The sequence below is a fragment of the Somniosus microcephalus genome, unplaced genomic scaffold (assembly GCF_052327205.1).
Source record: "Somniosus microcephalus isolate GS21.2 unplaced genomic scaffold, FLI_Smic_1.0 scaffold33, whole genome shotgun sequence".
NCBI lineage: Eukaryota > Metazoa > Chordata > Chondrichthyes > Squaliformes > Somniosidae > Somniosus > Somniosus microcephalus.
This window is the reverse complement of record NW_028225220.1, coordinates 454,079-479,111: the sequence shown is the minus strand read 5'-3', so window position 1 is coordinate 479,111 and position 25,033 is coordinate 454,079. Positions and strand designations below refer to the sequence as shown.

Below are 25,033 nucleotides of genomic sequence, written 5' to 3'. Positions count from 1 at the left end.
GTTTTACAGTGAAATTCCCATAACCAGTTATTCATTTAATCAAACACTTCAGCAAATGTCCTCACAAGACGACGACTATAGTGGACATGATTGATGAGAAACACGGGCCGGAGTGCAGATTTCCAGCCATGTTCTCTCTCTTCCCCACTCGCTCTCCCCTCGGTTCCTGTTTAACTGAGACAGAGAGTGCCGATGTGAAGGGAGCCGCAGTGATCCCGATCCTCCCTCATCGACCTCCGCCACTAACAGCGAGTAACCGTTCAGCACATACACCGAATTGCCCGGATTAATTTCAGGGAACGCAAATCCACAGTCAGTACAGCTCTCAGTAAACAGGATCTCTTAACTCCGACCAACACTTATGCTACCGGATCCAGGCCGTTCCCTTTTATAACCGGGACCCAGACCGCTCCCTTTGATAACCGGACCCAGACCACTCCCTTTGATAACCGGACCCAGACCGCTCCCTTTGATAACCGGACCCAGACCGCTCCCTTTGATAACCGGGACCCAGACCGCTCCCTTTCATAACCGGACCCAGACTGCTCCCTTTCATAACCGGACCCAGACCGCTCCCTTTGATAACCGGACCCAGACCGCTCCCTTTGATAACCGGACCCAGACCGCTCCCTTTCATAACCGGACCCAGACCGCTCCCTTTGATAACCGGACCCAGACCGCTCCCTTTCATAACCGGACCCAGACCGCTCTCTTTGATAACCGGACCCAGACCGCTCCCTTTCATAACCGGACCCAGACCGCTCCCTTTCATAACCGGACCCAGACCACTCCCTTTCATAACCGGACCCAGACCACTCCCTTTCATAACCGGACCCAGACCGCTCCCTTTCATAGCCGGACCCAGACCACTCCCTTTGATAACCGGACCCAGACCGCTCCCTTTGAGAACCTGGACCCAGACCGCTCCCTTTCATAACCGGACCCAGACCGCTCCCTTTGATAACCGGACCCAGACCGCTCCCTTTGAGAACCGGGACCCAGACCGCTCCCTTTCATAACCGGACCCAGACCGCTCCCTTTCATAACCGGACCCAGACAGCTCCCTTTGATAACCGGGACCCAGACCGCTCCCTTTGATAACCGGGTCCCAGACAGGTTGTGATAATCCTGGGAAATCCGCATTTTTATTTTCTCTTGCTGAACTGAACTAAATCAATGATTATATTATGCATTCTAGTTTAAAGATTTCATTGTGTTATTGCTTCATTTATAACCATACTTGTAAACCCTGATTATAACTGTACCTGTAAACCCTGATGTAATATGCCATGGGTAGACCTGATTAGATTTTAAAATGGAAAAAACCGAGCCGCTGGGCCTCCCTTGATTAACTTTTTAAAACTGCCTCTCAGCAAACATAATAATAAGAACAGACAGCGTGTCTGTGGGAACAGAACTAGCAAGGTCCTGTGTGGCTGCCACTTTGTCGAATGTTCTGATATCTGCAGTGAATTAAAAACATAGTCAAACAGCAAGGACACCACATCTCAGCCTATGGAGACATGTTCCGTTTGTGTTGCCAGAACCACCCCAGATAGGAGTCTTGATGGTCAAAAACAGATGATGTCAGGGTGTTACGGGATGAGGGCCTGACGGGGGCAGGCGGGATCATTAGGTTCGGGGCATCCCTGTAATTGTACACGGGCTTTCAGGTGTAAGTCAGTGATTGGGTTAACTGGTCCCCAGAGGCTTTGCTGGGATGAAGTATAAGAAGGGGGTTTCTGAAACACATAGATTGTAGAGACAGTCAGCAAAGAGCTTGGGAACATCCTCCAGACCAGCCGAGGAGGGATTCGGGTTGTTGGAGGACCCACACGCGTCACACCAGGCGGCCGGGCGAGCCTCGAGGCCAGGGCCGATTGGAGTTGAACCCTGGATATCGCGTCTTCTACCCAGGGCATAACGGGAAATATAAATCTTGATTGCACCTTGTTTAACTACCGCTCAGATGCTGTAATGTATCAAATCTCACTTAAACTGAACAAAATATAATTACTGTCACCAATACGGGTCAAGTCGAATCTTTTGGAACTTGGGAGTGAAAGGGTTAATTGGCAACGATCCAGAACCTCTACACGCTCCCTTTGATAACCGGGTCACAGGCCGTTCCCTTTGATAAGCGGGACACAGACCACTCCGTTTGATAATGGCTACCATCTCTGTACACGGATTGTTCCCCCAATAACAGCAGCTGCCCCCGAATATTCCCTCTTGCTTTCGTAATGATGAAATGTCATCGACCTGAAACGTTAACTCTGCCTTTCCACAGATGCTCCCTGACCAGCTGAGTGCTTCCAGCATTATCGGATTTTAGTTCAGATTTCCAGCAGCCGGAGTATTTTGCTTTTGTTTTAGAGGGAAATTCTGGGAATTTGGTGTAAATAAACACTTTGAGTTCGGGTAGTAGCAGAGTGGATAGTAAACAACACAATAAGTCATTTTTCTTGGAAAGTAAGTGCCTAAATTGGGTAGAGTAGCAATGGGATCTAGAGGTACAGGTACACAAATCATTAAAAGTAGTGACGCAAGTTAATAAAGCCATAGAAAAAGCAAACACAGGTTTGTTTCTAGAGGGACAGAATTGAAAAGGAAAATAGTTATGTTTGACTTGTATAGAACCTTGGTTGAACCATACTTAGATTATCATAGAAACATAGAAGATAGGAGCCCCTCGAGCCTGCTCCGCCATTCAATGCGATCATGGCTGATCATCCAAATTCTGTACCCGGTTCCTGTTTTCTCCCCATACCCCTTGATCCCTTTAGCCTTGAGAAATATATCCAAATCCTTCTTGAATATATTTAATGAATTCACCTCTGCTGCCTTCTGTGGTAGAGAATTCCACAGGTTCACCACTTTCTGGGTGAAGAAATTCCTCCTAATTTCTGTCCTAAATGGCTTACCCCTTATCCTTAGACTGTGATCCCTGGTTCTGGACTCCCCGACCATCAGGAACATTCTTCCAGCATCTAGTCTGTCTAGTCCTGTTAGAATTTTATGAGTTTCGATGAGATCCCCTCTCATTCTTCTAAATTCCAGCGAGTACAAGCCCAATCGATCCAATGTCTCCTCATACGTCATTCCTGCCATCCCAAGTATCAGCCTGGTGAATTTTCGCTGAACTCCTTCCATGGCAAGAACATCCTTCCTCAGATAAGGTGACCAAAACTGCACACAATACTCAAGATGTGCTCTCAACAAGGCCTTGTACAAATGCAGCAAGACATCCTTATTGCTGTACTCAAACCCTCTCGCTACGAAGGCCAACATAGCATTTGCCTTCTTAACCACCTGCTGCACCTGCATGCACACCTTCAGCGACTGGTGCACAAGAACACCCAGGTCTCGTTGCACTTGCCCTTCTCCCAATCTATTGCCATTCAGATAATAATCTGCCTTCCTGTTTTTGCTACCAAAATGGATAACCTCACATTAATCCACGTTTTATTGCATCTTCCATGCTTCTGCCCAATCACCCAACCTGTCCAAATCATCCTAGAGTTTCTCGGCATCCTCCTCACAGCACACACGCCCACCCAGCTTTGTGTCATCTGCAAATTTGGAGATATTACATCTAGTTCCCTTGTCCAGATCATTAATATATATTGTGAATAGCTGGGGTCCAAGGACCGATCCCTGCAGTACCCCACTAGTCACTGCCTGCCACTCGGAAAAAGACCTGTTTATTCCAACTCTTGGCTTTCTGTCTGCCAACCAGTTCTCTATCCAATTCAGTACCTTGCCCCCAATCCCATGTGCCTTAACTTTACACACTAATCTCTTATGCGGGACCTTATCGAAAGCCTTCTGAAAGTCCAAAAACACCACATCCACTGGTTCTCCCTTATCTATTTTACCAGTTACATCCTCCAAAAATTCCAGTAGATTAGTCAAGCATGATTTACCCTTTGGAAATGTATGTTGACTTTGTCCGATCCTGTGCACAGTTCGGGTTTCCAATTTATAAAAAGGATAAAGAGGCACTGAGAAAATAAAGATTTACAACGATGATTCTGGAACTGAGAGGCAATACCTATCAGGAAAGATTGAACAAGCTAGAAAAAAGACGGCTGAGGGGCGGAATTAGTAGTGGTATTTAAGAATATGACAGCATTTGATAGGGTAGAATAGAGAAGGTTTCCACTTGTGGGGTGAGCAAAACTCGGAGCCATAAATATAAGCGGGTCACAAATGAACTACTCTCTGGGTAAATTTGTTTCCCCTGAACTCCCTATTGGAGTCATTTGTCTAAGATTCTGTCCTTTTTATCTTCTCAATATTTATCAAAACTGGAAATGAATGGGAATGTACAGGCATCTGTGGGATCTTACTGTGTATTTCCTCCCGTGCTGCCCACAGTAACCGCGGACCCATTGCCCAGGCTCCCTGAGGCTGAGAACCCACCCTCCCCAGTCTCAGATTCACAGTCTGTGGAAAATATCAGATCGCACAACAAGCGATGAGCGCAGGCGCAGAGCCGGGCTCACGGCGCATGCCCGGTAGCGGCTGTTGGGTTGAGAATGGAGAGTTGGATTGAGATTGTGGCATTTCCAGCGGGTCAGCTCATTCACTGCGGCTTTGGGGCAAATCTCAATGGAAACTTGTTCTGTCTGCATTGTAAATGTGCCGCGTGTCAGCTATTTACTGCTCCCGGTGGGGGTGTTTATTGTATTAAATAACAGTAATATTATAATAACACAAACATTAATCCTAATATTAATAATATAACATTAATAATAACCGGGGAATACTGGAATTATAATCTCTCTCTTTCCGGGGACGGACACCCGCTGATAATTTTACTTCCGCTTTATTCCGGAAACAATCAGAGGCGGCGGGAGATGAGAGACAGAAGAAAGATGTTTACCTGCACAGATGACGCCGACATCCCTGGAGTGTGACCTGGAATAGTGACTCCATTGATCTGAATCACACTCCCGCAGAGCGGCCCCGGTCCCGCCGCACCGAACACTAAACGTCACAATGGGTCCGGACCCTTCCCCAAAGTGAGCCCCGCCCGGTGCTGACAGCGCGGCCCCGCAGCCCAGCTCCCGGCACACAACAGCGGCGTCCGGCAGGTCCCAGAGATAATCATACACAGTCCCCCACTGTCCCCTGTAGTGAATCTCCAGTCTCCCAGCGCACGGACTGCCCCCATTCACCAGTCTCAGCTTCACCGTCTCTGTAAAATATCAGAAATAACATCAAGCGGTTAGAGTGTATTAAACCCGCAGTCTCCCAGCGCACGGACCGCCCCCATTCACCAGGCCAGAGGGACCATGTGAGGAATCAATGGGAACATCAGACTGTGCCCAGACCCCGAATAAAACCCGGAGTAAATATTAAACATGGCAAAAGGGAGATGGAAATATTAATAAACGGTGTGAACGAGCAGGGAACCGGGAGTCAGCGGGAAGTTCCCAGCACCAGAGCGGCACCCACGGGGCCGGGTGGTGATTGGCTCAGAATATATTCCAGCCTCCAGAGGTCGGGAGATGGGCGTGGCTGCAATGGTCAGCTGTCCATCATGGTCAGTACCGATTGGCCGAACGTAGTGAGAGCACAGCCCCAGTCAGGATTGGAGGAAATTCCCCCCAATCCCAGGAGACAATAGAGGAAGAGGCGGGGCTGGATGGTCATGTGATCCTAATGTCAGCACTGATTGGTGAGGTGAATGTGAGAGCTGCTGTGGGACCGGCAGCAGTGTCAGTGCAGCCGGTCCTTCACACTCTGCCCTTCAGGGACCCCGTTTATTGTCGCTCTGCATGAAGGCAGCAGCCGCCTCTCGGCTGGAATTAAAGATCTTTAGTAACAGTCCGCGGGAAACACTCTTCCTGTCCGAGGGACACACGAGGAGCGGGTTAATCGGTGATCAAAAAGGCCCTGAGATTGTCATCCAGCCTTAATATTCAATGGGATGGATCAGAGCAGAGAGATTCCAGATAACGTGACAATAAAAGGCGATTACCTGACGGGTGAGCTTGACTGTTCCCGGGTCTGCCTGAAATGAGACATTGAGAATTAGAGTTCGCTAGGGCAAGAAATGGATAAAACTGTCAGAAAGAAAAGTCACAAATACAAAGAACTGTGCGGTAAAATTTCCCATCAATTTGCGAAAGAACTGATACCGGGGTCTGTGATTTCATCTGTTCTTCATTCCTTATAAAACCGCAAATACAATCTATGCAGCAACCTGACATTTGTAAAGTGCCTACAGTTTATCGAGAATGATTTTCACACAAACACACACTGACCCCTGGGCGCACTCTCTCCTTGTGATGACGGTGCTCGGGCCCCATTTATTACCAGTGTGTAGGTGCCCAGAGATGGCGGTGGTGATGGACCTGCTTCTCCCGAATGCTTCTCCTTAACGTTGTGCGGTCTTGGGCCAGGGATTCCCAGGTGTCGGTGGGGTTGTTGCACTTTTTCAAGGAGACTTTGCGCGTGTCCTTGAAGTGTTTCCTCTGCCCACCTGGGGCTCTCTTGCCGTGTTGGAGCTCCGAGTAGAGCGCTTGCTTTGGGAGTCTCGTACTGGGCATGCGGATGTCCTGGCTCATCGATCGGATCTGATAGAGCGTGGACAAAGTTTCGATGCTGGACATGATGGCCTGAGCGAGAATACTGACGTTGGTGCCTTTATCCTGCCAATGGATTTGCAGGATGTTGCGGAGGCAGCATTCGTGGTAATTCTCCAGTGCTTTTAGGTGCCTTCTGTACATGGTCCATGCCTCTGAAGCATACAGGAGGGCGGGTATCACTACTGCTCTTTTGACTGTGAGATTGGTGCTGGGTTTGAGGTCCTAGTCTTCAAACACTCACTTCCTCAGGCGACCGAAGGCTGCACTGGCAGTGTTGGACTTTGTCATCGATGTCTGCCCTTGTTGACAGTAGGCTCCCGAGGTACGGAAAGTGGCCCGTGTTGTCCAAGGCGTCGTCATGGATTTTGATAATCGGGGAGCAGTATTGTGTGGCGGGTGCAGGTTGATAGAGGACCTTTGCCTTACGGATGTTTAGGGTAAGGCCCATGCTCACGTACGCTTCAGTGAAGGTGTTGACGATGGTTTGGAGTTCGACCTCAGAGTGTGCGCAGAAGCAAGCATTGTCTGCATAATGTAATTTGATGAGAGAGGATGGGACGACCTTGGAACTGGACTTGAGGTGATGGAGGTTGAACAGTTCCTGTTTGTTCTGTAGATTGGCTCCACTCCAGCGAGGAGCTTACTGAGGATGAGATGGAGCATTGCAGCAAGGAAGATTGAGAAGAGCGTTGCTGCGATAACACAACCTTGCTTGACCACGGTCCATACGTGAATTGGGTTTGCGGTGGATCCATTGGTCTGGAACACGGATGGCATGTCGTCGTGAAGCAGCCGGAGGATGGTGACAACTTTTGAGGGCAGCCGAATTTGAGGGCTCTCTCACAGTGATATTAGGTAGCGAGGTAAAGGATTCCCATGCAAAGTTCATGATGGAACACAAATATGATTGAAATTATGTTACAGATAATCTTATTGTGTGATGCATTTCATCTCTTTTATTTTAAACCAATGTTTTCCACGTGGAAATGTCAACGTTTCAATAAAGTTGTAACTGGAAGTTTCTGCTACTCATTTTATTTCTAAATTCGCCAAACAAAACAAAATGAGCCGTTTGTCAGGCGGGTTCCCACCTCCTATCTCCGTGCTGGGTGTTCCTCATTAAGTTCCTGCTGAGCGAATTCTCTTGTAAACTGTCCTCGCCGATTGGTCCATCATTTTACCTGTTAATGATGTTCGGTTAATGGTCCTCTCATTCACTGCTTAAGCTTTGCTGCTTTTTGAAATGCAGCCAGTTTGTTGACCTGCTCCCAACCCCCCTGATGATATTGTGTCCCACAGATCTCCAGGTCTCTTTCTATTCCCCCGGTTGTATATTACAGACAACGTGAAACCGATTCCTGTCCTCAGCTGCGTTTGTCAAGAATACTTGAATGAGAGCAGTTTCCAAACAGAATCTCTCTGGTCTCGTTTTGGCCCGGGCTCTGTAATGTTGACAGAGCGTTACAAACTTCCATTCCAGGAGAGCCTCTGCAGTCCTTCCCAACACTCTGCTGTCCTGCAAATTCATCTTTTATTGTTAACCATTGACAGACGAGTGGGAAAATTCTTTCAGTATTTACTCAAAAACGTTAAAAACTCAACGCTTCTGTTAGAATTGGTCATTTTGAGATTACAAAATAGAGTCACTAGAGAGTGTTTATAAGAAAAGTGTTCTCATGTCAGACTATCAGGTCTGTCAAGAATCAAAATAATTATTTTATATTAAATGATTTCAAGTCCGACTTGAACAGCTTTCACAATTAAATGAGTCCTGTTATGTTTAAGAAGCAAATGAATAGAAAATCTTTAATTGTAGGTTAAAACCTCCAGTAAAACACCAGAGGGAGCTCACACCAAACAATCCAGACTCTGAGCGTTAACAGCGCAAAGAGTAATTTCAAACAAAATATCTCCATAGCCCTTAACTAGTGCTTGGATAAACGTTACAATGGTTAGAAAATCAGCAAACACGCATCGAATATTGACAAGAACAGGAAAAAGTGCTCTGATCGCTATCTGCCGAAGTTAAATATACAAACAAAATCAGGATTTGTTACACAAAACTACCAGAGCATGGGACATGTGGAAGGAGATTGAGAAACATGTCCCGCTATCTCATTAAATGCTACATGACACTATCTAAAACTATGGAGTAATTGGAAGGGTATTAAGAAACAAGTCCCTATACCTCATTAAACACTACATGACAATGTATATAAAGTATGGGACATGTGGCAAGAGATTGAGAAACATGTCCCGTTATCTCATTAAACACTACATGATTCTGTAGAAAAAGTATGGACCATGTGGAAAGAGACTGAGTAACATTAATTGTTACATGACACTGTTCGTACAAATGTATGGAATAGAAAGCTTAATTTAACATAAAAAGCTCATAGTTTTGACGATCCTCACAAATTAAACAAAAATAGCATACAGCAAAACCCGGTGTGATTTAGGATCTTTCAATAGCATCATTTATGATGAGTGTACTTGATAAGAACTCCATTAATAATGATTACTAATTGAGGCAATATTGGTTCCACCTCTAGTTAATATTTAACTTTTACAATATTTATAGTCCTTGTCAAATGCTCCAACGCTGAACACATTTTTTAAAAAAGGTCAATTCTCTGCATCACATGGTGTCAGACAGCGCTTCACTGAGAAATATCTGGGACCGAAATCTCTATGTGGGTTCATTCGGCAGTAGGTGCAGCTTTGACTGGTGTTCCACACTCAGTGAGTTCACTTACACCCCAGACTCCGATACACTCTATTCCAACAGTGACCGCGCTCTACTTCCAACAGGCTCTGTTTGAAACACCGACTGGAATATCATCTCCAGTCTGCTCTGTCTGTACGAGAGCCACAGGGAACAAAATAACAATAACTGGTGCAGAGTTTGTGCTCGATTTCGGTTTAAAATCTAAATTTGACACAAAGATCCTCTGAAAATTAAAGTAAGTTTTGATCAGATGCAATACATAATACACATATTTACTGTCACCGAGAGAATTGAACAATTGTTTCCAATTTGAAGTTGATGGCATTTTAAAATCAAACAAACAACCCAAAATAAGTATTAAATTAAAATTCTACAAATTAACAAAAACATTTCAATATTCACTTCACTTCACTTCATTTCATACGATCCCAATGAATGACATATTTGAATCAAATATGCCCATTATCTGTAAATTGATTTTCATCAACACGCGATTTGTGAAAATGATTCAGGGAGTGGGATACATTTCATGATTTTTCTCCGTTCTCTGATTTACAGCAAATGTTCTTTAAGCTATCTATAAAGCAGGATTTTAGTTTCCAATCAATTTTATAACATCAAATAAATCACGGTAACATAGTTCGTTAAACGTACAATGCATCTGATAACAGTGCGATAATGTTACCCTGTCAGTAAACCAGGCTTTGTTAATGATCGAGATTAATAAATATAACCAAACACACACTAAAAACTGAGAGAAACTGAATGAAGTCATCGACCGACAAACTCAGCAAAGGTTATCGAGCAGTTGGAAGGAGATTGAGAAACCAGTCCGGATATCTTATTAAACACTACCTGATATTGTATAAAAACATGGGCATGTGGAAGGAGACTGAGGTACGTTAATTATTACGTGACACTGTTAATACAAATGTATGAAATAGAATGATTAATTTCAGATAAAATGTTCATAATTTTGAAGGTCATCAGTGACTAAACAACAATAAGCACACTCCCGGACAGTGTGGAAATGTCAGGAACATATTTGTTTGGAGAGTAAACTTAACAATGATTGTACTGATAATGAATGCAAATTGAACAATATTGGTTCCACGTCTAAGTAGTTTCTATCTTAACAATATTTAAATTCCTTCTCCAACCCTCTAATGCTGAATAATCTATTTAAAATAGTTCAGTTCACTGTACCACACGGTGTTAGACAGCACTTCTGCTGAGAAATATCTGAGACAGAAATGTGTGTGCGTGTTCAGTCGGCAGTAGGTGCAGCTTTGACTGGTGTTCTACACTCAGTGAGTTCACTTACGCCCCAGACTCTGATACACTCTATTCTAACAGTGAATGCGCTCTACTTCCAACAGGCTCGGTTTAAATAATCGGATTAGAATTTCAACTCCAGTCTGCTCTGTCTGTGCAGGAGCTGCAGGGGACAAAATAAAACAAACTGATGCGGTAGTGCCTTAGATTTCGGTTTTAAAATTAAATTTCGCTCAAGGCTCACCTGGGAATTTAAAATAATTGCTATTCGGATGTAAAATATTCTTATATCTGAATAGAATGACATCGACAGAAATGGGTAAAGTTTCCCTACTTGTAGTTGATGCAATTTAAAATGAAACAACCAACCCAAAATATGTTTTAAAAGAGAATTCTTCAAAATGCATCAAGCATTTCAATATTCACTTCATGCGATCCCAATGAATGACAAATTTGAAGAAAAGATGCCCGTTTTCTTCAAATTGAATGTGATCAGCAGGCGACTTGAGAAAATGATTCAGGGAGTGATACACATTTCATGCTTTTTCTCCGTCCTATGATTTGCAGAAAATGTTCTTTGAATACTAAAGTCCTGTTTTGTAGATAATTTAATCAGTTTTTAAAAATAATATAAATTTAAACACAGATCAAGTGTCTGATAGCAGTACGATAATATTTCCCTGTCAGTAACCAGCATTTGTTATTGATAGAGGTTAATAAATATAACCAAACACACACTGGACACAGAGAGAAACTGAATGGAGTCACCGACCAAAAACCTCAGGTAAAAATATCGAGCAAGTGGAAGGAGACTGAGGAACAAGTCCCGAAATATGAATAAACCCTACATGACACTTTATAAAAAGTATGGAGAATGTGGAAGGAGATTTAGAAACAATCCCAATAGCTCATTAAATTCTACATGACTCTGTATGAAAAGAATGGGGCATGTGGACACAGACTGAGTAAGCTTAATTATTACATGACTCTGTACATGTAATTGTTAGATCTGGAAAAATAATTTAATATTAAAAGTTCAAAACTTAGAAGGTAATCACTAACTAAGCAACAACACACACAGAAAATTCTCCAAAGATTTAGGAAATTATATTAACATCAATAGTTGGAGAGTGTATTTAATTGTAATTGTACTAATGATTAATGTTAATTTTGACAATATTGGTTCCACCACTAGTTAATATTTTATTAGAAAATATTTATAAACTCATCCAACATTCTAATACTGAAAAACTTTTAAAAATATTTCAGTTCACTCTATCACACGGGGGTCAGACAGCACTTCTAGTGAGAAATATCTGTCACAGAAATGTGTGTGTGAGTTCAGTCGGCAGTAGGTGCAGCTTTCAATGATGTTCTGCACTCAGAGATTTCACTTACAGCGCAGACTCCGATACAGTCTTCTCTAACAGTGACCGCTCTACTTCTAACAGGCTCAGTTTAAATAATCCGAATATATTTTCCACTCTAGTCCGCTCTGTCTGTACAAAAGGTACAGGTGGAAGGCGAATGCGAAATCAGTCCGATATCTCATTAAACTCTACAGGACACTATTAAAATTCAAGGAAACAACCTTAAATTTCCACATCACCTCAATGTCTTCAGTAGTAAAGACCAATAATTATATTAACGTGGTAATAAAAAGCGTATACATAGATAAACTAAACAACAACACTCACAGTAAACTCCCCAGAGATTCAAGAAGTTTCAGTGACATATTCTTTTGGGATAGAGTAGTAACAAATACTAAGAATTAATGCTAATTGAAACAATATTGGTTGCACCGCTAGGTAATATTTTATTATACAATATTATATACCTTGTACAACACCCTAACGCTGGACAAACTCTGCAAAACACGGGGGTCAGACAGCATTTCTACTGAGAAATATCAGTCACAGATATGTGTGCGTGTTCACTTACACCCCAGACACCGATACACTCTATTCTAACAGTGACTGCGCTCTACTTCCAACAGGCTCGGTTTAAATAATTCGATTAAAATTTCAACTCCAGTCTGCTCTGTCTGTACAAAAGCCGCAGGGGACAAAACAAAACAAAACTGCCGCGGTATTTGTGACCGATTTCTGTTTTCAATCTAAGTTTTACACAAATCTCGAGTGGGAATTTAAAATAGGTGTTAATCAGATGAACAATATTCTAAACCCGCTCATTGTCACCGACAGAAATGGAGAATTGATTCCCTATTTGAAGTTGATGGAACTTAAAATCAAACAAACTGCCCAAAATATGTATTAAATGAAAATTCTACAAATTAAATAAACCATTTCAATATTCACCTCATACGATCCCACTCAATTGCAAACTTGAATAAAATATACCAGTTTTCTGTAAATGGACCCAGAGCCCGATACATTCCATTCTATCAGTGAACGCGCTCTACTTCGAACAGGTTCAGTTTAAATCGTCCGATTAGATTTTGAACTCCCGTCTGCTCTGTCTGTACAGGAGCAGCATGTGAAGGCGATTGAGAAACCAGCCCCGACATCCCATTAAGCTCCAGATGACATTATTACAATTCAAGAAAATAACATTTGCTTTCCATATCACTTCAATATGTTCAGTAGTAAAGAGCAATAATTGTATTAATGAGGCACAGATTGTAATATTAATAATCAGCGATGACTCACAGTTGAGAAGCTGCAGTAAAAAGATGGTCAGGAAAGACCGCAGCATCTTCCCCGGAGCCAGTTACAGCGACGGGACATGAACATTAACCGAATGTTGTTCCCGGTTACCGAGCGGGCCCTCCAGCACCTTCCGACACCCCGACTGAACTGGAACTTAATTCGTGGATTACTGTTTGTACAGAAACCAATGTTTCTTTCAAAATAACCAATAGATTTTGAAATGTGTTAACCGTGAATTGCAGCCTGGTAAAATACACCAATGAGAAGGAACCTGCCCATTAATAGATGCAAAGAGCCCCGGTTCCTTCCACTGCCGTTGATCTGCGTGAGTCTGATAAACAAAATGAATCACCGACCCCGCATCCGGATCACAGAATCATACAGAACAGAAGGAGGCCATTCGGCCCGTTCTGCTTGTGCCGGCTCTTAGAAAGAGCTGTTCAATTTAGTTCCACATCCCCAGCTGTTTGCCTATAACCCGAAACTCCTTTCTTAAGCCTGGTGTGCAGAATTGTATCCAATACTCCAGCTGAGGCATAACCAGAGATTTGTAAAGTTTTAGCATTATTGACTAGTTTTTTATATTCAATACCCATATTTACAAAGCCAAGTATCCCATACGCTTTCTTAACCACCCTCTCAACTTCCCCAGTCATCTACAAATATTTGTCAGTTCCCTCTGTTCTTGCACCCCTCAAAATAGTACCATTACGATTATACTGTCTCTCCATATTATTCCACTCAAAGTGCAGCATTTCACACTTATCCACGTTAAATTGCATGTTCCATGCGTCTGCCCATTTCACGGGTATGTCGATGTCTTTCTGAATTCTGCTACTATAATGTTCACTGACATAATAAATCTCACTACACAATTGGTTTGTGCATAAAGCAAGGCTTTAATCAACTTGTTTCAGAACATGGAGGTCTAGTTGTACTTCACTAGTTCCTTGTCTTACAAAATGTCCCTGGCAGGCTGGGGCCGACGCCCGAGTATTTATACTCCTTGGACGGTGCCAACAGTTGGCCATCCAGCATTATTTTGCGAGTAGTTTCTTGATGAATTATGACATTTATAAAACTCACTATTTAATAAGTTGTGTAAATGTATATCGCCTGCAATATTTGAAATTGTATTCCATGCACAGAAGTCCAGGTCATTTATAGATTGCAAGAAAAGCAATGGTCCTAATACCGACACCTGGGGGACCCCACTTCATAATTCTATCCAGTCAGATAAAAATTCCTTCACCACTACTCTCTGCCTCCTATTCCTTAGCCAATGTACTACACAAGTTACCATCATCCCTTTAATATAATGAGCGTCTATTTTCGGAATAATCTTCTGTGAGATACTTTATTAAATGGCTTTTGAAAGTCCATAGATACAACATGTACTGCAGCACCTTCATCAGTCATCTCTGTTACTTCATCAGAGAACTCAATCAGTTTAGTCAGAAACGAATTACTGCCCGTTATTAACCTATGCTTCTACAAGTGAAAATTAATTTTGTGCTTGACAATGGTCTCTAGTAGTTTTTCCCACCAGCACTGACGTTAGACTGACAGGCCTGTAGTTTCCTGGTTTTTCCCTCTCCGCTTTTTTGAAGAGGTGTGTGACAGTTACAATCCTCCAGCCCTCTGGCCCCACTCCAATATCCAAGGAGATTGACAGATTGTGATCAGAGCGTCTGTTATCTCTATCCTAGCTTCCCTTAGCAAGCTAGGATTCACCCATCTGAACCGGGTGACTTGTTAACTTTGTGTGGTGCCAACATATTTAGCACCTCCTTTCTATATTTTTTATCTTATCCAATATCTCTACTCCCCACTCCTCTACTCCGGCATTAACTTCATCTTCTTCCTTTGTGAAAATAGATGCAAAGTATTCATTCAGTAGCTCAGTCATGCCCTCTGCCTCCACAAGAATATTTCATTATTTGCCCCTAATCGGCCTCACAATTCCTTTAACTATCCTTTCACTTCTTATATGTATGTAGAAGATTTGGGGGTTCCTTTTACATTACAAGCTAATATTTTAGCATTCTCTCTCTTTGCTCTTATATCCTTTTTCAATTGCCCTCTGCACTCTCTTTAATTTGCCTGGTTTCAATTGTATTCTCTATCTTCCTTTTGTCATAATCCTCAGTTTTCTGTTTTATTTTAATCTCTATTTTCTTTGTCATCCAGGGAGCTCTAGTTTTGGATACCCAATTTCCCCTCTTTATGGGGATATATTTGTAGTGTGCCCGAATCATCTCCACCTTCAAGGCCGGTCATTGTCCCTTTACTGTTTTCCTGGTCTTTTTTTAATCCACATATGCTAGATCACTTCTCAAATCAGTGAAATTTTAGTTCTCTTCCATTTGATTATTTTCACATTTAATTTTTCTTCTACCATGTTCATAACAAGTTACACATAATTATATTATGATCACTATTACCCAGATGTTCTCACTCTGAATCACACTGCACTTGCTCTACTTCATTACCCAGAACTAGATCCAGTACTGTTTCATTCCTCAGAAATGTAACAGCGCATTCAGAAATGTAACAGCTCATTTTCTGTCCCGTAACTCTAAGCTCATCTATTCAGTGTTTTAACTATCTAATATACCGTCCCTTTCTAGAACTGTAATATTATCCTTGATCAATCTGCCAGCCCTTCTTTTCCCCTTCCCTATCCCTCCTTACTATATTGTAGCCATGAATGTTTAGTTCACATTCCTGCCCATGTTTAAGCCAGTTTTCCTTCAAAGTGAATTTATTATAAACCCACGTGGCAACTTGCACCTGTAGATCGTCAACATTATTTGTAGCAGTCCTTGCACTAACACACATGCATTCCAAAACCATGCTAGTCGGCTTTGTTTCTTTCCTCATTTTCCTTACTTCTCTTAATAAGTTATTGTTTGTTCTGTTGCTGTTCGTCCCTCCTAGATTTACTTACTGCAATTACTGTTCGTTCTGTTGCTGTTTCTATGCACCTGGTCTCTCCTCCCTGCTGCTACATCCTGGTGCCCTTTTCCCGGCCAAATTAGTTCAAACCCTCGCCCAGGGCACTAATAAAACTCCCCATGAGGACATTGGTCCCAGCCCTGCTCAGGTGCAAGCTGTCCTGCCTGTACAGGTCCCCCCTACCCGACAACTGGTCACAATGCCCCAGAAATCTGAAGTTTTCCATCCTGCACCACTTCTCCAGCCACGCATTCACCTGCACTCTCTTCCTGTTTATGTGCTCACTGGCACGTGGCACTGGGAGAAATTCGGAGCAGATCACCTTTGAGGACCTGTTCTTTAATAGTTTTCCATCTTCTGAAATTCTGCCTGTTTGACCTCAGCCTTTTTCCTGCCAATGCCATTGTTTCCAATATGGATCACAACTTCTCCTGTTCCCCTTCCCCTCGCACAATGTCCTGCACCCGTTCAATGATATATTTTACCTCGGCACCAGGGAGGCAATACACCATTGGGAACTCATATTTGTGGTTGCAGAAACGCCTGTCTATTCCCCTGACTATCAAATCTCCAAAGCCCCCCAGAGCTACACACTCTTGTGCCCCACTGTGCAGTCCAGACTCCCACAGTGCCGCACATTTGACTCTGACTCCAAGACCCCGCGCTAACTCCACCCGAATGTTATTCAACACTGATTACCGGTTTGTGAGTGAAAATAGGAGTCTATCAGGGAAACACGGACGTAAATCCCCATGAGAGATGATTTTGGTCTCAGACCAACTTTACTGATCGTTATCACTGATATTATCATTTTATTACATATAAAGAAGAATGAATCCTCTCACTTTCTGATGTGCTGCAGCCCTTTACCCAGCACTAAAGTATTCGGAATAGGATTGAGTGATTAAACACCGACAATCAGATGGATTCAATCCCAGTTAATGCCTTTCCCAAGAGTGGTTCACAGTGTAGCGGCGCTCACTTTTTTAAATTGACTTCACCGATACAGAGAGGAGAATGTGAGATCCATGAACACTCCGAGCCGGGAGATTCCCGACTCGGGCCGGTCACCATTCCCGCTGGCGGTCAACACCAGACGGGTAGAGCTGGACCGATAACCCCACTGGGACAGGCCCGGAGCAGCAACAGGTCACCTCACACATGAGAGCAGCAGTTGCTTTAAATTATAACATATTGAGGTAATTATATGTAACACGTTAATATGAAATCATTCTCCATTCTGATAAATACCGTGATTGTTAATCACCCGGTAGAATTCCCTTCGTCCCTTACACGCACTAAAGCTGGAGTTTAATATCAGTGATCGGCCCCACAATGGTTCCAGTGGGTCCCCCCAGTACTGCAGCTATAATGATCTCACTCTGAACAAACATTCAGTCTTTGGTTTATTCACGTTAACCGCGTCCCCTAGTGTTCCTCGCCCTGGACTATACAGAGGTAGAGAGCCGATCCACGGACAATTCCCCTTTAGTTGGCGGCCTATATGACTGTGTCTGGTGAAAAAGGAGACCCAGACTAAACTGTCGCTCAGGCCCATTTGCTTTTCCCGATATCACATCTGATACATTCTGCCTCTAATGTAAAATATCCGCTACAGAACAAAACGGGATTAACAATCACAGGCTGAATGAAACTCGCTTTCACACAACTGTTCAATCTCCCGAATATAACGAAAAGCGGAACAGGTGCCTCCAAACCCAGTGACTCTTTCCAGCCACTACTAAATGTGATGTGATAATTAGGACAGCTCCATACAGAGAAAGGAACGTAGTGAGGGAGAATAAAACAAGAATTCCGGCTCCTCATAAATTTGGGGAAACTGTGACAGGTAAGGACACCAACAGACACATTTGGAGCCCGACACTACAGTGCTGGAGTGTCAGAGACACGGAGCAGAATGACGGAGGGGCAACTGAGAGCCCAATGGTTCCAGTAAGCCAGTGTCAAGCAGTAAACACAGGTCGAGATAATGATTCCAAACCCTCTCCCTGACAGACAGACTCTATTGACCTGACTGCAGAGAGTGTAGATGCATTTTGACAGAACCAAGGGTTCGGGACCTCTTGTGTCCAAGTGTTCCACAGGAGTTTATCCAGCGGACCGGGGCCGTTTTCCAGTACAGAGCACTGGGAAGGTTCTTCAGGCTACAGGTAATGTCTCCAGCGCTGTCCCCAGAGTCTCAGAGATTCCCATTTAGACGTAAGATGGGCCAACTGCCTTCAGCACGGTGGATGCTGTGACAAAGGGCCGCTGGCAGGGTGTCATTCTTCTTGATGCTCTAGCAGATTAAATCCAGCACCATTTACCAGACTCACGCACCAACAACTACGGAATTGAAAATACACGGCCCCATGTTCGGGGGTTTAATAGAAGTTTTCCCATCTTGGGATTGATTGCCCCACTGTTGCTATGTCACAGTCTGCCAGTGCTCTTACCCTGAGTCCTGCCTCCATGAAATGGGTTCCCCTTTTGCCCGAAAGCCGCATCGTAACTTGGTCGTGGATCTTGTACATGGAGCAGAGGGACTGCTTTTACTGCATGTCTAGGAGGTCAGAACAATGAAGTAGAACATGCAGCACACCGGTATGATTCGGCCACTTTCCTGCCGCACTCTCTCACCCCAATCGCTCTGCCCAGCAAGGTTTAATATTCTCATCAACTCTTTAATGTCGGTATATGTCTGCCATATGCCATTAAATAAGCGTGAAGAGAAAGCCCATGAAATGGCTTTCCCAGTCTTTCTCCTTCTTTTACCTTTCCCGGAAATCAGTCTCTCCCGGTTGTGCTGCTCTGTCCTGATCTTATAAAACCCTCCTGCAACTTTACCTCCCTTATCACCCTGCCTGCTCGAGGTTCTCTGTTTCCATCTTTCTATTGTCTTGTGGGCTATCTCTCTCTTCATTCCTTTATTTGGTGTACTGATTGACAACCACTCTAGTGTATTTTTTCACTGGCATGCTATCTATCAATCTATCTATCTATTTATCTATCTATCTATTTATCTATCAATCTATCTATCTATCTATCTATCTATCTATCTATCTATCTATCTATCCATTACTCTGATTAGTGTATAGGTTTCTCACGTGCTCCAGTTCATTGGTTTCACTCTCCTCTCTCTGTTTCAATATCTCTCTTTTCTCTCTGTCTCCCTCGCTCTCTCTGGCTCTCTCTCTATATTTTATCATTTTTCTCTCTCTATGTCTCTTTCTCTATAACGTTCTTTCCATCCCATTGATTCTTGTACAGGGTCACCTCATGCTGTAGTTAATTGCGTTCACTCTCATCTCTGTCTGTGTCTCTGTCTGCATTTCTCTCTCTGCCTGTGTCTCTCTATATCTATCCGTCTCTGTCTGCCTGTCTCTCTCTGTCTCTCCATCCCTCTGATAAAAGTACAATGTCACTACATGCTCTAGATCAAAGCTTTCATTCGCCTCTCTGTGTCCATCTCCAGTCCCACTCACTCCCACCGCTCACTGTTTCTCACATATTCTCTGTTCTACCCTCGAACGGTGGAACTGCAGCTCCGGGAAGTTCAGGCGCCAATAGTTAAACCAATATGTTTAAATAGCTTCATGTTTATCTAAATACTCTTATGTGAGTATCACCGATGGGCTGATGGAATCACTGCAATAGTGAGAAATGATATTGGGTCAAAGGATCAGGATAATGAAACGGTTTGGTTGGAGATAAGGAATAATAAGGGGAAAAAGTCACTAGTGGGCGTAGTCTATAGGACTCCTAACAGTTGCAACTCTGTTAGTTGGAGTATAAATCAGGAAATAGTTGGGGCTTGTAATAAGGGAACAGCTATATTCATGGGAGATTATAACTTTCATATTGACTGGACAAATCAAATTGGGCAGGGCAGCCTTGAGGAAGAGTTCATAGACTGCATTAGGGACGGGTTCCTTGAGCAGTATGTTACTGAACCAACCAGGGGGCAGGCAATCTTAGATCTGGTCCTGTGTAATGAGCCAGGATTAATAAAAAATGTCCAAGTAAAGGATCCACTTGGAATGTGTGACCATAACATGGTTGAATTCCAAATTCAGTTGGAGGGTGGGAGAGTTGGATCTGAAACCAGCATACTAAGTTTAAATAAAGGAGACTATGAAGGTATGAGAGCAGAGTTGACTAAAGTGGACTGGGAAAATAGATTAAGGTGTAAGATGGCACATGAGCAGTGATGTACATTCAAGGAGATATTTTGCAATTTTCAAGAAAAATACATTCCACTGAGGAAAAAGGGGCGTAAAAGAAAAGACAGCCATCCGTGGCTTAGTAACGTAATAAAGGATAGTATCCGACTAAAAACAAGGGCATATAAAGTAGCCAAATCTAGTGGGATGATAGAAGATTGGGAAGCATTTAAAAGGCAGCAAAGAATAACTAAAAGATTAATTAAGAAAGGGAAGATAGATTATGAATGTAAACTAGCAAAAAATATAAAAACAAATAGCAAGAATTTCTACAGTTATATAAAAAGTAAAAGAGTGGCTAAAGTGAATGTTGGTCCCTTAGAGGATGAGACTGGAAAATTAGTGCTGGGGAACATGGAGATGACAGAAATGCTGAACAAATATTTTGTATCAGTCTTTACAGTAGAGGACACTAAAAATATCCCAACACTGGACAAAAAGGGGGCTATAGGGGGTAGGAGCTAAACATGATTAAAATCAGTAAGGAGATGGTACTCGGTAAGATAATGGGACTTAAGGCAGATAAATCCCAGGACCTGATGGCTTACATACTGGGGTCCTGAGAGAAGTAACGGCAGGGATTGCGGATGCATTGGTGGTAATTTTCCAAAACTCCCTGGATTCAGGAAAGGTCCCAGCAAATTGGAAAACTGCTAATGTAACGCCCTTATTTAAAAAGGGAGGTCGACAAAAGGCTGGAAACTATAGACCCATTAGCCTAACATCTGTGGTTGGTAAAATGTTGGAGTCCATTATTAAGGAAGCAGTAACAGGACATTTGGATAAGCTTAATTTAATCGGACAGAGTCAGCATGGTTTTATGAAGGGGAAGTTATGCTTGACAAATTTGCTCGAATTCTTTGAGGACGTAACAAACAGGTTGGATAAAGGGGAACCAGTGGTATGATATGGCAGCTGTTGCTCCTGTGACCGGAAAGCCCTGCAGCGGGTAGTCAAAACTGCCCAACGCATTACTGGCACCCGGCTACCGACCATAGAGAATATCTACCAGAAACACTGTTTACGGAGGGCACTGACCATCATCAAAGACCCTTTCCACCCCAGCCACAGTCTGTTCACCCCCCTGCCATCTGGGAGACGCGACAGATGCATTCGCACCCGAACAACCAGATTTAGGAACAGCTTCTTTCCCAGGGCTGTCATCCTACTGAACTCCACAAATAAACTCTAAAGCCTGCACATCTGCCAACGCACTTTATTATGGTTATGTTTATGTATTACAAGCCAAATGAATGTTGAATGTTAAATGTCTTAACCTAAATGTACACTCTCGGGAGCTGCAAGCCTACATTTTGTTGTGCTGCACTTGTGCACTAACAATGACAATAAAGTTGATTATTATTATATTATTATTATGTGGTGTATTTGAACTTCCAAAAGGCATTTGACAAAGTGCCACACAAAAGATTACTGCACACGATAAAAAATCACAGGACTGGGAGTAATATACTGGCATGGGTGGAAGATTGGCTATCTAACAGAAAACAGACAGTTGGGATAAATGGTTCATTCTCGGGTTGGCAATCAGTGACTAGTGGTGTTCCGCAGGGGTCAGTGCTGGGACCCCAACTCTTTACAATCTATATTAACAATTTGGAGGAGGGGACCAGGTGCAACATATCCAAGTTTGCCGACGATACAAAATGGGAGGGAAAGCAGTGAGTGAGGAGGACATAAAAAACCTGCAAAAGGACATAGACAGGCTAAGTGAGTGGGCAGAAATTTGGCAGATGGAATATAATGTTGGAAAGTGTGAGGTTATGCACTTTGGCAGAAAAAGTCAAAGATCAATTTATTATCTAAATGGAGAGAAACTGCAAAGTGCTACAGTACAAAGGGATTTGGGGGTCCTGGTGCACGAAACATAGAAGGTTAGTATGCAGGTACAGCAGGTGATCAGGAAGGCCAATGGAACCTTGGCTTTGATTGCAAGGGGGAAGGAGTATAAAAGCAGGGAAGTGTTGCTTCAGTTATACAGGGTACTGGTGAGGCCACACCTGGAATATTGCGTACAGTTTTGGTTTCCATATTTAAGAAAAGATATACTTGCTCTCGTGGCAGTTCAGAGAAGGTTCACTCGGTTGATTCCGGAGATGAGGGGTTTGACTTGTGAGGAAAGGTTGAGTAGGTTGGGCCTCTACTCATTGGAATTCAGAAGAATGAGAGGCGATCTTATCAAATCATATAAGATTGTGAGGGGGCTTGATCGGGTGGATGCAGGGAGGGTGTTTCCACTGATGGGTGAGACTAGAACTAGGGGGCATTTTCTTAGAATAAGGGGCTGCCGTTTCAAAACTGAGATGAGGAGAATACTTCTTCACTCAGAGGGTAGTAAATCTATGGAATTTGCTACCTCAGAGAGCTCTGGAAGCTGCAACATTAAATACATTTAAAACGGAGATAGGCAGTTTCCTAGCTGATAAGGGAATTAGGGGTTATGGGGAGCGGGCAGAGAAGTGGACGTGAGTCTAGGCTCAGATCAGCCATGATCCTATTGAATGGTGGAGCAGGCCCGAGGGGCCGTATGGCCTACTCCTGCTCCTACTTCTTCTGTTCTTATGTTCTTATGTTCTACTCAGATATTGTTTTGGTAAAACATATGGTCGATTCGCATTGTTTAATTCTGGCTAAATTATTTCATTATTTCTTTTTTATATAATATATAACCACAACATATAATGCTGGTTCATTACATCTATTTCTCCATACAATAGGCAAGTACTGAAATGTCAAAACCAAAATACTGCGGATGCTGGAAATCCGGAACAACAACAGAAAATGCTGCAAAAACTCAGCAGGCCAGGCAACATCCGTGGAGAGAGAAATAGAGTCAACGTTTCAGGTCGAAACCCTTCCTCCCATAAGCAGAATAGCAATCACCTGATAAATACAATTTCACAACACTGAAATAAAAAAAAAATTACAAGTTCAAAGTTAATTAAAATACCCTATAATTAAAAATTTTAAAATAGATTAAACTTTTTAAATAATAAATTCAAACATTTATAAACGGGTCAAAAATAACCTGAAGTAATTTTAAAAGTAAGTGAATGTTTAAAGCATTAAAAAAATTGTTTTAACATTTATTTAAATGCTCATGCATTTAAGAGAGACTTATGCCTACTTTTGCCAGGTGTAAGGGTTTGGTGGGTATTCACTGGGCAATAGTTGTGCCAATCACACAAATCTGCACCACCGAATGTGAATTTGTAGTGGCTGGTTATGATCTGCCATGAAGAAACTTGACAGATCGTAAGTTCTGGGTTATCGCACATCAGTACCTCTCCATGTTGAACACCACTTGGAAGAAGCACTGAGAGTAACAAGCGCACAGAACATACTCTGGGTGGAGGACTTCAATGTCCATCACCATGAGTGGCTCTGTAGCACCACTACTGTCCGAGCTTCCCGACTCCTGAAGGATATCGTTGCCAGTAAGGGCCTGTGACATGTAGTGAGAGAACCAATACGAGGGCAAAACCCGCCTGACCCCATCCTCACCAATCTCTCTGTTGCAGATGCATCTGTCCATGACAGTATTGGTAACATTGACAACCGCAGTCATTGTGGACACGAAGTCCCGTATTCACACTAAAGACACCCTCCATCGTGTTGTATGACACCCCCACCATGCTTAAAGGAATAGATTCAGAACAGACCTAGCAGCTCAAAACTGGGCATCCATGAGACGCTGTGGACCTTCAGCAGCAGCACGATTGTATTCCACCAAAATCAGTAACATCATGGCCTGGCATATTCCTCATGTTAATATTGCCAGCAAGCCAGGGGACCAAGCTTGGTTCAATGAGGAGTTTCGAAGAGCATGCCAGGAGCAGCACCAGCCGTACCGAACAAAGGGTGCAAACCTGGGGAAGCTGCAACACAGGACTACATGCATGCTAAAACGTGTAACAGCAAGCTACAGAAAGGGCTAAGCGATACCAAAATCAATGGATCAGATCAAAGCTCAGCAGTCCTGCCACATCCAGTGGTGTACCATTAAACAACTAAAGGGAGGTGGAGATTCCATGAATATCTCCATCCTCAATGATGGTGGAGCCCAGCACGTGAGTGCAAAAGGCAAGGCTGAAGCGTTTGCAACAATCTTCAGCCAGAAGTGCTGAGTGGATGATTCATATCGGCCTCCTCCTGAGCTCCCCACCATCACAGAAGACAGTCTTCAACCAATTCAATTCACTCCATGTGATATCAAGAGATGGCTGAGCTCACTGGATACAACAAAGGCTATGGGCGCCGACCACCTCCCAGCTCTCGTGCTGAAGACTTGTGCTCCAGATCTTTCCGCGTCTGTAGCCAAGCTGTTCCTGTACAGCTAAAACACTGGCATCTATCTGACAATGTGAAAAATTGCCCAGGTATATCCTGTCCACTAAAAGCAGGACAAATTCAATCCAGCCAACTATTGCACCATCAGTCTGCTCGTAATCATCAGCAAAGTGATGGAAGGTGACATCGACAGTGTTAACAAACGGCACTTACTCACCAAATACCTGCCCACTGATGCCCACTTTGTGTTCCACCAAGACCACTCGGCTCCAG

The 25,033-nt window shown here is 43.3% G+C and overlaps 1 pseudogene; it reads right to left on the bottom strand.

The window, feature by feature from the left end:
* Window positions 1–13,317, bottom strand: part of LOC147083872 (scavenger receptor cysteine-rich domain-containing protein DMBT1-like) — a 49,046-nt pseudogene extending 35,729 nt beyond the window's left edge.
* Window positions 13,318–25,033: the final 11,716 nt, after the last annotated feature.